The sequence below is a fragment of the Symphalangus syndactylus genome, chromosome 23 (genome assembly GCF_028878055.3).
Source record: "Symphalangus syndactylus isolate Jambi chromosome 23, NHGRI_mSymSyn1-v2.1_pri, whole genome shotgun sequence".
Lineage (NCBI taxonomy): Eukaryota > Metazoa > Chordata > Mammalia > Primates > Hylobatidae > Symphalangus > Symphalangus syndactylus.
Window position 1 is genome coordinate 35,230,518 of NC_072445.2, and position 14,020 is coordinate 35,244,537.

A 14,020-nucleotide genomic window follows, 5' to 3' on the forward strand; every position below is an offset into this window, starting at 1 on the left:
GCAGCGACCAAAGGAACCATAACTGATTTAATGAGCCATTCGCAGTTTCACTGTACTGACCATGCCTACTTAGACATGCATGGCTTAATCTTTGAGACAAGCATATGCTACTGGCAGGATCAACCAGCTAGGTAGAGCACAGCGAGGCCTCGAGGCTGGTGCCTCCTGAGGATGGGCCCCGCGTCCCTGACGCAAGGATGGGTGCAGCCGGGCGGGAGACGGAGCATTTGGGAGGGAGGGAGGGAGCGCAGGGTAGTGGGAGGGGTGTGGTAGGGCCGCGAACCGGACACCCCATCCAACCCCCGAAGGGCTCACCACCCCCGACACTTCACGCCCACGTGCGAGGAGGCGGACTGCCCGACCCATGCCCGGCAGCCGCGAGGGACTGGCGGCCATGTGCGCACAGTGGGTGCGGGGCGCCCCCGACGTTCGGGCAGAGAATGAGAGGTGGACGGCAGTGTCCGGGGTCTCACCGCCATTGGCCTCCGAGCACGAAGGCGGCCCCGCGCCTTCGGCAGGCCCGCGGCTCCCCTACCGCCGCCACCGTCCCGGCCAGCCTCCAGAGCCCTCTTACCCGCACGCGCTGCAGGCCGACCCCAAACCCTCCGGGTGCCCACCAGCCCACGTGGGGCGCCGCCAACCTGGTCCCAAAGGCGCGCACCCGGGGACACGGACAATGGGCCAACCAGTAGTCAGCGGCGGATCCCCACAAGGCGGAGTCTGGTTTGGTCCCAGACGGGGCCACCACAGCGTAAGCCGGTGAGCCACTCGGGGAGAGAGGATCCGCGGGTGGGGAAGGGGGCACAGACAGGAAAGGCCAGGGACCGCGAAGACAAGGGCACCCTGGAGCACACAGAGGGGCGGCTCGGGGAGAAACCTCAGGCACCGCCGGGCCACTAGGAAAACACAGCCACGGGATCCCACCGCCACAGACAGGAGGGAGGTCCCGTGGCGCCCCACCTAGGACGCCGGAAGGCCCTCCACACCCAACGAGCCCCGCCTCACGAGCCCTGGGTTCCGCCATCGGGACTCCGAAGCGACCTCAGCCACAAACCTAACGCCAGGGCCACGTTGCTCATTTCTCATCCATCCTCTGACCCGGTCAAGCTCCGGGAGAACGGCGCACCCCCCCCGGGATGCTTCCCAGGGCCAGGCGGCCCAACTCCGTGCCACGCAAACGCGGTCGTCGGCACCGCTCACTGCTCCGCAGGTGAGCGGGCGGAGAGCCGGCTCACATCGGAGTGGGTCACGCGCCGGACGGAACGCGGGGCACACCTACCGCTCGCGCAGCCTCCCAACCGCTAGGACTCCGGCCCGGCCTGGCGGGATCCTTCCCCGACTCGGAAGAGGGAGGCGCAGGCCACACAGTAGGCGACGAGCCACCCTCGGCCCCCACCGCGGAGGCCGGCGGAACCCTCGCTCTCCCCCCTCACCCCATCGAGGCGGAAGCGGAGGAGTGTCCTCTGCAAGCGAGTCACTATGGCAGCGCTACCTAACGCAGAGAGACGTGGCAGGCCGGGGGATCCTGTACCCCAAAGGCACACCTCTCGGATCGCTAGAGAAGGCTTTCTCACTGAGGGTGTGTCACACTCCCCACCCGCCAGTCGCCCCTCGTGGGGCCTGCAGAGGCGCTCAGGGACGCCTGGGGAAGGGAGGGGGCCTGCGGTAAGAGGAAAAAATCTGCCTGCGGCAACCTTGAGCCTTTGCGGTCTGGGCGGGGGGTCCTGGCCGGTGCGCATGCACACAATCCCCCAAGGGCCCCCCGCACCGTCCACCCGCCTCCTTTCTCCCAGGCAAAGCACCTCCAATCCAAGTAAACCCACACACAACCGGACGGATGCAGAACGGTAGCCCCTCGACGGACGGCCGGCGAACACGTCACCTGCCCGAGACCACCACGATCGCTCACACGGCCAACGCGCACCCGCCAGAGGGGAGCGTGGGACCTGCGTTAGCCAGACCAGGCGGCGCCCTTCCCCGCGTGGGAGGGGCGCGTCTTAACCGCCTCGACCCCCACACCAATGAGCTCCCTCAGGACACACTCGCGGACACCGCGGCGGCGACTGGAGGAGGGGGCGCTGGGGGTGGGAACGACACACCACCGCTAGGCCTCGGGCACCTGAGGGATAAGCTGGGGGGGGAGCCCGGCGCGGTAGGCTCACGCCTGTCATCCCCCCACTTTGGGAGGCGAGGGAAGGTGGATCCCTCCATCCAAGCCTTGGCAACATGGTGAAACCTAGTCTCTAAAAAAATACAAAAACTAACTGGTTTCATAACCTGGACTCAAAGTTAATAAATAGATAAATAGGCCCGGCGCGGTGGCTAACGCCTGTAATCCCAGCACTTTGGGAGGCCGAGGCGTGCGGATCACGGGGGTCAGGAGATTGAGACCATCCTGGCTACGACAGTGAAACCCTGTCTCTACTCAAAATACAAAAAATTAGCCAGGCAAGGTGGCGGGCGCCTGTAGTCCCAGCTACCTGGGAGGCTGAGAAAGGAAAATGGCGTGAACCTGGGAGGCAGATCTTGCAGTGAGCCGACATCACCCCACTTCATTCCGGTCTGGGCAACAGAGCGAGACTCCGTCTCAAAAAAGAATAATAATAATAATAAATAGATTAAAATTGAAAATTAAAAAAAAAACGTAGCTGGCCAGGTGCAATGGCTCATGCCTGTCATCCCAGCACTTTGGGAGGCCGAGGCGGGCGGATCACAAGGTCAAGAGATCGAGACTATTCTGGCCAACATGGTGAAACCGCACCTCTATTAAAAGTATAAAAATTAGCTGGGCATGGTGTCGGGCACCTGTAGTCCCAGATACTCGGGAGGCTGAGGCAGGAGAATCACTTGAACCCGGGAGGTGGAGGTTGCAGTGAGCCAAGATTACGCCATTGCACTCCAGCCTGGGTGACAGAGCGAGACGCCGTCTCAAGAAAAAAATAAAATAAAATAAATATCAAGAGAAAGTATAATTCTGAAGTCATAACTCTGTGGAAGCTTTTTTGTCAGATACGGTTATCTTTATGGTTAATTATTATAGCAGTTGAGTTTTATCACTTGATTTGCTTCTAAATCTGAAACATTATATTACTAAAATATTTTTTGATTTGTGAATGTGTTGCTTAATGGATTATATCTCATTTTGCAGTAGTAGTTGCAGTGCCTGAAAGATGGCCAAAAAAATAGTGCTAGCTTTTGCTGACCAATGTAACAATCAACTTGCCAATACTGCCTTCTCTTCTGATGGCTATGTTCTCCGTAATATTTTAAGAACTCAGTTCTTCACAAGACTTGTATTGTTTTAGATTTTTTCCCAAGTCTGGTTGATCCTTGTGTTTTTTTTTAAATGTGTATTGTCTGTTCAGCTATTTTGCAGAGAGCACATTCTTAAAAAACTTAACCATATTAAAAATTGTGTTTAAAGGAGGATTATTCAGATTGGCAAGCTTTTCCTAGGAGGAGTTTAAATGCTGACGTATTTAGGTAACTCTAAATACTGAGCAACTGTATTCTAACTACAAAATAGATAGCCTTTCTTTTGTTTTCACTTTTACTATCATTAGCACCGTGTTTAATACCTTTTCTTCATCTATAACACAATTATAACGATTATAAGGCCACTCAAAGCAGATATATTGTGCTGTTAAAAAAAAAAAAAAGAAGTCATTATGTGGCACAGAATGAGGTGTGGCTCGAATCTAGAATCTCCAGTGAAAACCAGTGAAACAGGGTGAAACCTCGTGTCTACTAAAAATTAAAAAATGAGCCGGGCGTGGTGGCGCAGAGGCAGGAGAATGGCTCGAACCCAGGAGGCAGAAGATGCAGTGAGCTGAGATCATGCCACTGCACTCTAGTCGGGGGGGACAGAGCATGAAGGCCGGGCTCCCAACCCGGAGTTGGGGCCTTGGGCAGGCTCACAAGGATGCTGAGGGTGTTGGTTGGTGACAGTGATGTAAGTTGGAGGCCTCGGGCCAATGCAGAGGTATCCATTTGACCTCGATGGGACAGGTCAGCTTTGCGGAGTCCCATGTGTCCTTCCAGAGGCTCATCCAGCGCTAGCAAGCATGGTCCCGAGAGGATCCCAGCTCCCAGCAGTTACTTTTGTTCACACGGAATCCTGGGCAGGAAAGTTCTCAGCAGGCTTAGGCCTCCTAGCCGAAAAGCCAAAGCCACTTATGGGATTTTTTCAAAGAGCCAGTGGTTCTACAAGGGGCCGTGGGTAGTTGTGGAAATGGAGAGAAGTGTTTGCAGATACATATTTGAGACAGAACAGGACACGGGCAGATGCACATTGAGAAAACCCTCCCAGCATCCTAGGTGAACAGAGGCATGATTTTTCGAGACAATCGAGGGAGATGCAACCCCAGATTTTAGGGTTGGATCTTTATTAATATGTAGTATCTATGAGGTATCCAAGTCCAGAAATCAACTCGCCAGTTCTGTACAGCATTCTGAAGGGAGATCAAATCTGGGATGTCTAAAGCTAAGAATTCAGGCCGTGGTAATGGATTAGATTAGATGTACTTGAACTTATTTTGCAAAGAAAGAGAGGGCAGGAGATAGCGAGAGCCAGAGAGCGAGGGAGCGAGAGAGAGAGAGAGACAGAGACAGAGATGGAGAGAGACAGACAGAGAGAAACAAAGATACACAAAGAGAGAAAGACAGAAAGAGAGAGAGAGAGACAAACAGATAAAGACACAGACAGAGAAAGACAGTGATGGACAGAGACAGAGAGAAACAGAAAGAGACAGATACAGAAAGAGAGAGAGACAGAGAGAGAGACAGACAGACAGGCAGAGAGAGTAAAACAGAAAGCAGACACAAACACACACACAGAGAGAGAGACAGACGGAGAGACAGAAAGAAAGAAAGAGAGAGACAGACAGAGAGAAAGAGACAGAGAGAGAAAGACAGAAACAGAGGGAGACAGAGAGAAACAGAAAGAGAGACAGAGATACAGAGAGAGAGAAACAGACAAGGAGAGAGAGAGACAGACAGACAGGCAGAGAAAGACAGTAAGACAGAAGACAGACACAGAGAGAGAGACAGGCAGAGAGACAGAGACAGAGACAGAAACAGACAGGCAAAGAGACAGAAAGAGAGAAAAAACAGGGAGAGAGAGAGAGACAAACAGACAGACAGGGAGAGAGAGAGAGAACTGACAGAGAGAGAGACAGGCAGAGAAAGAGAATAAGACAGAAGACAGACACAGTAAGAAAGACAGAGAGACAGACAGAGACAGTGAGACAGAGAAAGAAAGAGAGATACAGAGAGACAAGGAGACAGACAGAGAAAGACAGAGATGGACAGAGAGAGACAAAGAGAAAGAGAGAGACAGAGAGAGAGATGGGCAGGCAGAGAAAGAGAGTCAGACAGAAGACAGACACAGTGAGAGAGACAGGCAGAGAGAGAGACACAGAGACAGAGAGAAAGAAAAAGAGAGACAGACAGAGAAAGACAGAGATGGACAGAGAGAAACAGAAGGAGAGAGAGACAGAGACGCAGAGAAACAGACAGACGGACAGGGAGAGAGAGAGAGACAGACAGACAAGCAGAGAAAGGGAGTAAGACAGAATACAGACACAGTGAGAGAGACAGGCAGAGAGAGAGAAAGAAATAGAGACAGAGACAGAGAGAGAGAAGAAAGAGAAAGAGAGACAGAGACAGAGAGACAGAGAGAGGAGGAGGAAGGGCGTGCTCAGGAAATAATTACACATATTTTATAATGCTTTTGATCCCGTAAACGGTGGCCTGGGTGTGCTTTGAAAACAACAACAACAACAGCAACAAGAGCAGAAGCAGCAGCAAGAGCAGCAGCAGCATTCGCTTACGGATTTCTAGAAAATAAGAAGTTATGAAGTATAGTAAACATCAACTGGCTCTCACTGCACTCGGAGAGATTCGGAAAAGCGCTAGTTAATAACAGGAGAAAACAGCTGGTTCCCAGCTACCGAAGAAGAATCACTGGAACCCGGGAAGCAGAGGTTTCAGTGAGCCCAGAGAGCGCCACTGCACCGCAGCCTGGGTGACAGAGCACAAGAGACTCAGTCCAAAAAAAACAAAAGAACTAAAAAAAAGAACAGGCCCAAATACTGCATTGTCGCTGAATGTTCCCCCAAAAAGCCGGAAACCCCGACTCAGGTCAAGGAGGTGGTGTTTCATTTTACTTCTCTCTCTCTCTTTCTCTGTCTCTTCCCCTCTCTCCCCCTCTCTCTCTCTTTCTCCCCTAACTTTCATTTCTTGTTCAAGCATCCATGTGCAAGATTGTTACATAGGTAATCTTCTGACGGGGGGGGTTCAATGTGCAAATGATTTCATCACCCGGATACTCAGCGCAGTACTCCACAGTTTTCATGTTTTGTTGTGTTTTGTTTTTTCCTGAAGCTGTCTGTCCTTCCACCCCTCCTCCCTCAAGTAGGCTCCCACGTCTCTCGTCCCCCTCGTTCTGCCCACGCAGAACTCTCATCTATAAGTTCCCACTTCTAGATGAGAACACGCGATATTTAGCTGATTGTTGCTTTCATCTTCGGTGGTGGCGGTGAAAGAGGCATGATAGTAAATCGACCGTTAGGACGCTCCCCTCCGTCCCCACCCCGCACCCCCTCCCCACACACACCCTCATTCCTGCACCCCCTCCTCAAACGCAAGAAAGGAAGAAAGACAGAAATTAAAGTAAGAAGTGAGCCTCCAAGACGGTGGAGGAAGGGGATCTCAAAGGGTGAGCAAGCGATGGGGGTCGGGGGATGTCTTGGCTGAGCTTGCAACAATAGGGTACCGAGTGCCCAGCCCCACCACACCCCCTAATCCTCAGCCGCAGCCAGCCTCTGGGTGGGGTTGTGCCTGTAAAAGCTTCTGAATGGAAAGAAGCCCAAGGCAATGGAAGGCATCAGCTCCAACTCCAGGAAGGGAATAGGGCTCTGTGCATTTGAATGGGGCTTTAGAAGGCGGTGCTGTGGCCTTGCCTCACCTCGCCTCGCCCAGAGCGAGACTCCATCTCAAAATCAATCAATCAGTCAATAATAAAAAAATTCATCAATAGAAAGAAAGAAAGAAAGAAAAAGGAAGGAAGGAAGGAAGGAAGGAAGGGAGAGAGAAAGAAGAAAGAAAGAAAGAGAAAGAAAGAAAGAAAGAAAGAAAGAAAGAAAGAAAGAAAGAAAGAAAGAGAAAGAAAGAAAGAATTAGTACAGCGATCGTGGTCCTGAATCATTCCCCGGAGTCCAGGCGCAGTGGCTCACGCCCGTCAGGCCAGCACTTGGAGACGCAGAGTCAGGAGGGTTGCAACAAAATGATGAGACCCTGTCTGTGGAAAAACATGTAAAAATGAAGGCCAGGCGCAGTGGCTCACCCCTGCCATCCCAGCACTTTAGGAGGCGGGGAGGGCGGATCACCTGAGGTCGGGAGTTCGAGACCAGCCTGAACAACATGGAGAAGCCCCGTCTCTACTAACAATACAAAATCAGCCAGACATGGTGGCGCATGCCTGCAATCCCAGCTACTCGGGAGGCTGACGCAGGAGAATTGCTTGAACCCGGGAGGCAGAGGTTGCTGTGGGCCAAGACCTCGCCATTGCACTGCAGTCTGGGCAACAAGAGCGAAACTCTGTCTCGGGAAAAAAATAAATAAATAAATAAAAATGATCTGGGCACAGTGGCGCGTGCTGTGGTCTCAGGTACTCCACTCTGGAGGCTGAGGTGGAAAGATCGCTTGAGTCCAGGAGCGTCCACGCTGCAGTGAGTGAGTTATGATAGCACCACTGCCAGGGTGACAGAGTGAGACGCTGTCTCTAAATCAGTCAATCAATGAATCAGATCACTGGAAGGCGCTGTCTGTGCCTTACTTTCAAAGGGAGTCTCTTTAGGCCAAGCAGGCATGGTGCCTCACGCCAGTAATCCCAGCACTTTGGGAAGCCGAGGCGGGAGGAAAGAAGAAAGGGAGGAAGGGAGGAAAGAAGAAAGGCGGGAAGGCAGTCAGGCAAGAAAGAAAGAAAGAAGGAAAGAAAGAAAGAAAGAAAGAAAGAAAGAAAGAAAGAAAGAAAGAAAGAAAGAAAGAGAAAAAAGAAAAGAAAAGAGGAAAAGAAAAGAAAAGAAAGAAGGAAGGAAGGAAGGAAGGAAGGAAGGAAGGAAGGAAGGAAGGAAGGAAGGAAGGAGAGGGAGGGAGGGAGGGAGGGAGGGAGGGAGGGAGAGAAAGGGGAAGAAAAAAGAAGAAAAGAGAAGAAAAGAAAAGAAAACAGGGAGGTGCATATCTCCTTGACTGGTGACTGCCCAGGATACAGCTGACTGAAGCCTCCACCTGTGGGGTCTCAAGTGATCTTCTCTTTATCTCAGCCTCTCGAGTAGCTGCGACTACAGGCAGGTATCAGCACGCACAACTAATCTTATAATAATATTATGATTATTATTGAGACAGAGTCTCGCTCTGTCTCAATAATTGCCATGGCACGATCTCAGCTCACTGCAACCTCGGCCTCCCTGGTTCAAGTAACTCGCCCGCCTCAGTCTCCTGAGTAGTTGTGATTACAAACCTATGCCACCAGGCCTGGCTAATTGTTCTATTTTTCATAGAGATGGGGTTTCGCCATGTTGGCCAGCCTGGTCTTGAACTCCTGGCCTCAAGTGATCCACCCGCCTTGGCCTCCCAAAGTGTTGAAATGACAGGCGTGAGCCACTGTGCCCAGCCCAAATAATCTTTTTAATCAATTGTAGAGAAGGAGTTTCGTCAGCTGCCTGGTGGAGGTTGGGGTGGGTTTTACTCAGTCTGCGTACTGTGAAAAGGGTAAATTAGTGTGGTTTGTGAACTAGATGTGGAAATTGTGTGTGTGTGTGTGAGAGAGAGAGAGAGAGAGACAGAGACAGACAGACAAAGAGAGAGAGACCAATCCCACCATGAGGACCTGGAAATGGTATTTGATGTGGGTCCCTGTCTAGTCACCTGTCTGTCTGTAGATGACTGAGGATTCCACAAATGAAGGCCAACAGTATCTATTGAGCTGTTTCTCCCTCTCATGCGTCTCATCTGTGTGGTGGAGGAAGGGAAGAAAAGAGGTTCTGATGGGAAGATGTCTTCATGCCTGAGGAAGCTGCAGGCAGGCTGACTGGAAGGAGGGCATCCGATGTGCCATTTCCATACCAGGGCACCCTTTACAATGCTGGGGCTGCCAGTCCACCCTGTACGTCAACCCAACCCCCAAGAACAGCACGGTCCGGGGTGGTCCAGTCTCAACCCATCCGGCCCTCCTGGGGAATCTGGTGGAAGTCTTCGCTGGAGGATTCGAAAGCAGCATCAACGCGGTTCCCTTGAGGTCGCCTGGCAAAGGCCAGCCGGGGGAGGGTGGCGGGATGTGAAGGGGGGCGGGGCATCGGCCTCAGAGCTCCCCGGAAGGTGGCAGGCAGCCGGTGGGGGACGCTGGGCCAGAGACGTCTGGCAGGATATAGATCTGGAAGCCGTGTCAGTCTTCTCCCATACCTCTCCCATGGAAAATCCCACGGCGACGGTGGGATCCTTGGCTGGAGGAGAAGCGGGGACAAGGGGGAGAGGGAAGGAGGCCCTCAGGAGGATTTAGCACTGAAAACCCACCCAGCCAAGCTCCCTCCCTCCTATCGGGTCCAACGTACACCCTGGGAGGCGGCAAGAGAAACGTTCACCCCGTGCTTTTTGTCTTTCTCTTTATTTTTTTCATCTTTTCAATTTTATGAGAGATGATCATTTCAACAACCAGACAGTGGATGTGACGGGAGAAGTGTCAAGGCCACGAGTTTGAGACCAGCCCGAGCAACTGAGCAACACAAGTAGGAGAGCCCAGCTGAAAAAAACGAAAAAAAGGAGGAGGAGTAGAAGAAAAGAAAAGAAAAAAGAAAAACAACCACCAAGAAAGTTACAATTTTCCAATGGTGCAGGCACAAAAATGAGTGATTTCACGTCTTTTCCCACAACATGGATAGAGCTGGAAGCAAGTATGTATCCAGTAAACTGCCTTCTTTTTTTTTTTTTTTTTTTTTGAGACGGAGTCTTGCTCTGTCGCCCAGGCTGGAGTGCAGTGGCGCAATCTCGGCTCACTACAAACTCCGCCTCCCGGGATCATGCCATTCTCCCGCCTCAGCCTCCCGAGTAGTAGCTGGGACTACAGGCGCCTGCCACTGCGCCCAGCTAATTTTTTTTTGTATTTGTAGTAGAGACGGGGTTTCACCATGGTCTCGATCTCCTGACCTCGTGATCCGCCCGCCTCGGCCTCCCAAAGTGCTGGAATTACAGGCGTGAGTAAACTGCCTTCTACTCACAAGTGGGAGGTAAACAGTGGGTAGGCACACAGTCATCAAGATGGAAATAACAGACACTCCAAAAGGGAGGAGGAGGGTAAGAAGGGGATGAGGGATGAATAAATCGCCCGTCGGAGAAAACGTTCACCACGTGGATATCGGATACACTGGAGGTCCACTTCTACATCCGGAGGCAGTAGTATGCTGTTCTAACAAACAAGCACCTACACCCTCTGAGTCTGTAAAATACCAAAACAATGATGACAGCACCAGCAGCAACAGCAACAGCAACAACAACAACAACAACAGAACAGAAGCTGGAACACAAAAGCACCACCACCACCACCACCACAATCACCAGTTGGGGGTTGGGGGAGGGTAGCCATGCTCTAGGCCCTCAGGCTCAGCCACCTCGGGTTTAAAAAAGAAAACAGCAGACTCATTCCTGTCTGTAGACAGGAAAAATCCAATCAAAGTTCTCCGTTGCTAGAAAGGGGAGTAGAATAAGGAGAAGGGCTTATTGATCTTGTGATCGATCGAGACCATACATGTAGGAAAAAATTAAATACAGACAGCAACACTTTCTACACTGTTCAAAAGCATCAGAGATCAGGCGCACCACACACGATGGGGCTTCTGCCACTAGAAAGAAAAGGCAGGCTGGGCACGATGGCTCACGCCTGTCATCCCAGCACTTTGGGAGGCCTAGGCGGGTGGATCACGAGGTCAGGAGATCGAGACCATCGTGGCTAACATGGTGAAACCCCATCTCTACTAAAAATACAAAAAATTAGCCAGGCCTGGTGTGGGCGCCTCTAGTCCAAGGTACTCGGGAGGCTGAGGCAGGAGGATAGCATGAACCCGGGAGGTGGAGCTTGCAGTGAGCCGAGATAGAGCCACTGCACTCTGGCCTGGGTGAAAGAGCGAGACTCCGTCTCAAACAAACAAACAAAAATAGCCAGGCATAGTGCTGCATGCCTGTAGTCCCAGCTACTCAGGAGGCTGTGGTAGAACAATCACTTGACCCAGCAGTTTGAGGCTGCAGTGAGCTATGATCATGCCACTGCACTCTGGTCTGGGTGACAGAGCGAAACCCTATCTCAAAACAAAGAACAACCAAAAACCTACGAGCATACTCAGAGACAGTGTGGGTTTGGTTCCAGACAACCACAATAAGGCAAATGTTACAATCAAGTTAGTCGCATGAACATTTTGTTTCCCAGTGCTTATAAAAGTTATGCTTAAACTATGTTGTAGTCTAATTAATTTAATAAATAATTATTAATTAATTAATTAGTAATTGCATTATGTCTAAAAAACTATGTACATACCTTAACTTAAAATACCTCATTGCTGAAAAATACTAATGAATATCTGAGCCTTACCAAATCATAATCTTTCTGCTGGTGAGTGAAGGGGTGGCCTGCCCCTCCACACTCGTGGGTATTTCTAGTCAGGTGGGATGAGAGACTGAGAAAATAAGTAAGACACAGAGACAAAGTACAGAGAAACAACAGTAGGCCCAGGGGACCAGCACTCAGCATACCAAGGACCTGCACCTGCACCGGCCTCTGAGTTCCCTCAGTTTTTATTGATTATTATTTTCATTATTTCAGCAAAAAGGAATGTAGTAGGAGAGCAGGGTGATAATAAGGAGGTCAGCAAAAAACATGTGAGCAAAGAATCTATGTCATATTTAAGTTCAAGGGAAGGTACTATGCCTGGATGTGCACGTAAGCCAGATTTATGTTTCTCTCCACCCAAACATCTCAGTGGAGTAAAGAATAACAAAACAGCATTACTGCAGACATGTCTCGCCTCCCACCATAGGGCGGTTTTTCTCCTATCTCAGAATTGAACAAACGTACACTCGGGTTTTATACTGAGACTTTCAGTTCCCAGGGGCAGGCAGGAGACAGTGGCCTTCCTCTATCTCAACTGCAAGAGGCTTTCCTCTTTTACTAATCCACCTCAGCACAGACCCTTAACGGGTGTCGGGCTGGGGGATGGTCAGGTCTTTCTCATCCCACAAGGCCATATTTCAGACTATCACATGGGGAGAAACCTTGGACAATACCCTGCTTTCAAGGGCAGAGGTCCCTGCGGCTTTCTGCAGTGCATTGTGCCCCTCTTTTATTGAGACTAGAGAATGGCGATGACATTTACCAAGTATACTGCTTGTAAACATTTTGTTAACAAGGCACGTCCTGCACAGCCCTAGATCCCTTAAACCTTGATTTCATACAGCACATGTTTTTGTGAGCTCCAGGGTGACTCAAAGTGGCTGGGGCAAAGCTACAAATTAACAACATCTCAGCAAAGCAATGGTTTAAAGTACAAGTCTTTTTCAAAATGGAGTCTCTTATGTCTTTCTTTTCTATATACACACAGTAAGAGTCTGATCTCTCTTTCTTTTCTCTACAGTGAGGGTCTTGCCTCTATGATGATGGCTGCTGACTGATCAGTGTGGGGGCTGCTGAAGGTTGGGTGCCTGTGTCAATTTCTTAAAACAATGAAGATTGTTCCTTTCACAAAAGATTTCTCTGTAGCATGTGATGCTGTTTGATAGCATTTTATCCACAGTAGAACTTCCTTCAAAATTGGAGTAAACCTTCTCAAACCCTGCTGCTGCTTTATCAATTAGGTTTACAGAATATTCTAAATCCTTTGTTGTTATTTCAACAATGTTCATAGCATGTCCACCTGGAGTAGATTCCATCTCAAGAAAATATTTTCTTTGCTCATCCATAAAAAGCAACTCCCCACTTGTTCAAGTTTCATCATGAGTTTACAGCAATTTAATTTCATCCTAAGGCTATAATTCTAATTCTAGTTGCCCTGTGATTTCTACACATCTGTAGGGACTTCCTCCACTCACATCCTGAGCCCTCAAAGTCGTCCATGAGGGCTGGAATCAACTTCTTCCAAACTCCTGTTAATGTTGATATTTCAACCTCCTCCCATCAATCACAAATGTCCTTAATGGCATTTGCTATTAAGGACATTTGTGGTTGATGGGAGGAGGTTGAAATATCATGAAGGGATTAATGGTGAAACCTTTCCAAAAGGTTTTCAATTCAGTTTATCCAGATTCATCAAAGAAATTACTATCTATTACAGCTATACCTTTACAAAATGCATTTATTATTTAATAAAAACACTTTAAAGTCAAAACCACTCCTTGATCCACAGGCTGAAGGATAGATATTGTGTTAGCAGCCATGAAAACAACATTAATTTCCAAGTATATCTCCATCTAACTTCTGGGTAGCTAGGTGAATTGTCAATAAGCAGCATTCTTTTTTCCTTTATTTCTTTTCTTTCCTTTTTTTTTTTTTTTTCCTTTATGTAGTTTCCCTCTTGTTGCCCAGGCTGGAGAGCAGTGGTGTGGTCTCTGCTCCCTGCAACCTCCGCCTCCAGGGTTCAAGACATTCTTCTGCCTCAGCCTCCCAAGTAGCTGAAATTACAGGTACCACTACCATGCCCAACTATTTTTTTGTATTTTTAGTAGAGACGGGGTTTCACCATTTTTGCCAGGCTGGTCTCGAACTCCTGACCTCAGGCGATCCACACACCTCGGCCTCCCAAAGTGCAGGGATTACAGGTGTGAGCCACTGCGCCTGGCCAAGCAGAAATCCTTTTAAAGGAATCTTTTTTTTTTTTTCTGAACAGTAGGTCTCAATAGTGGGATTAAAATGTTCAGTAAACCATGCTGTTAACAGATGTGTTGTCACTCAGACTATGATGTTCCATTTCTAGAGCACAGA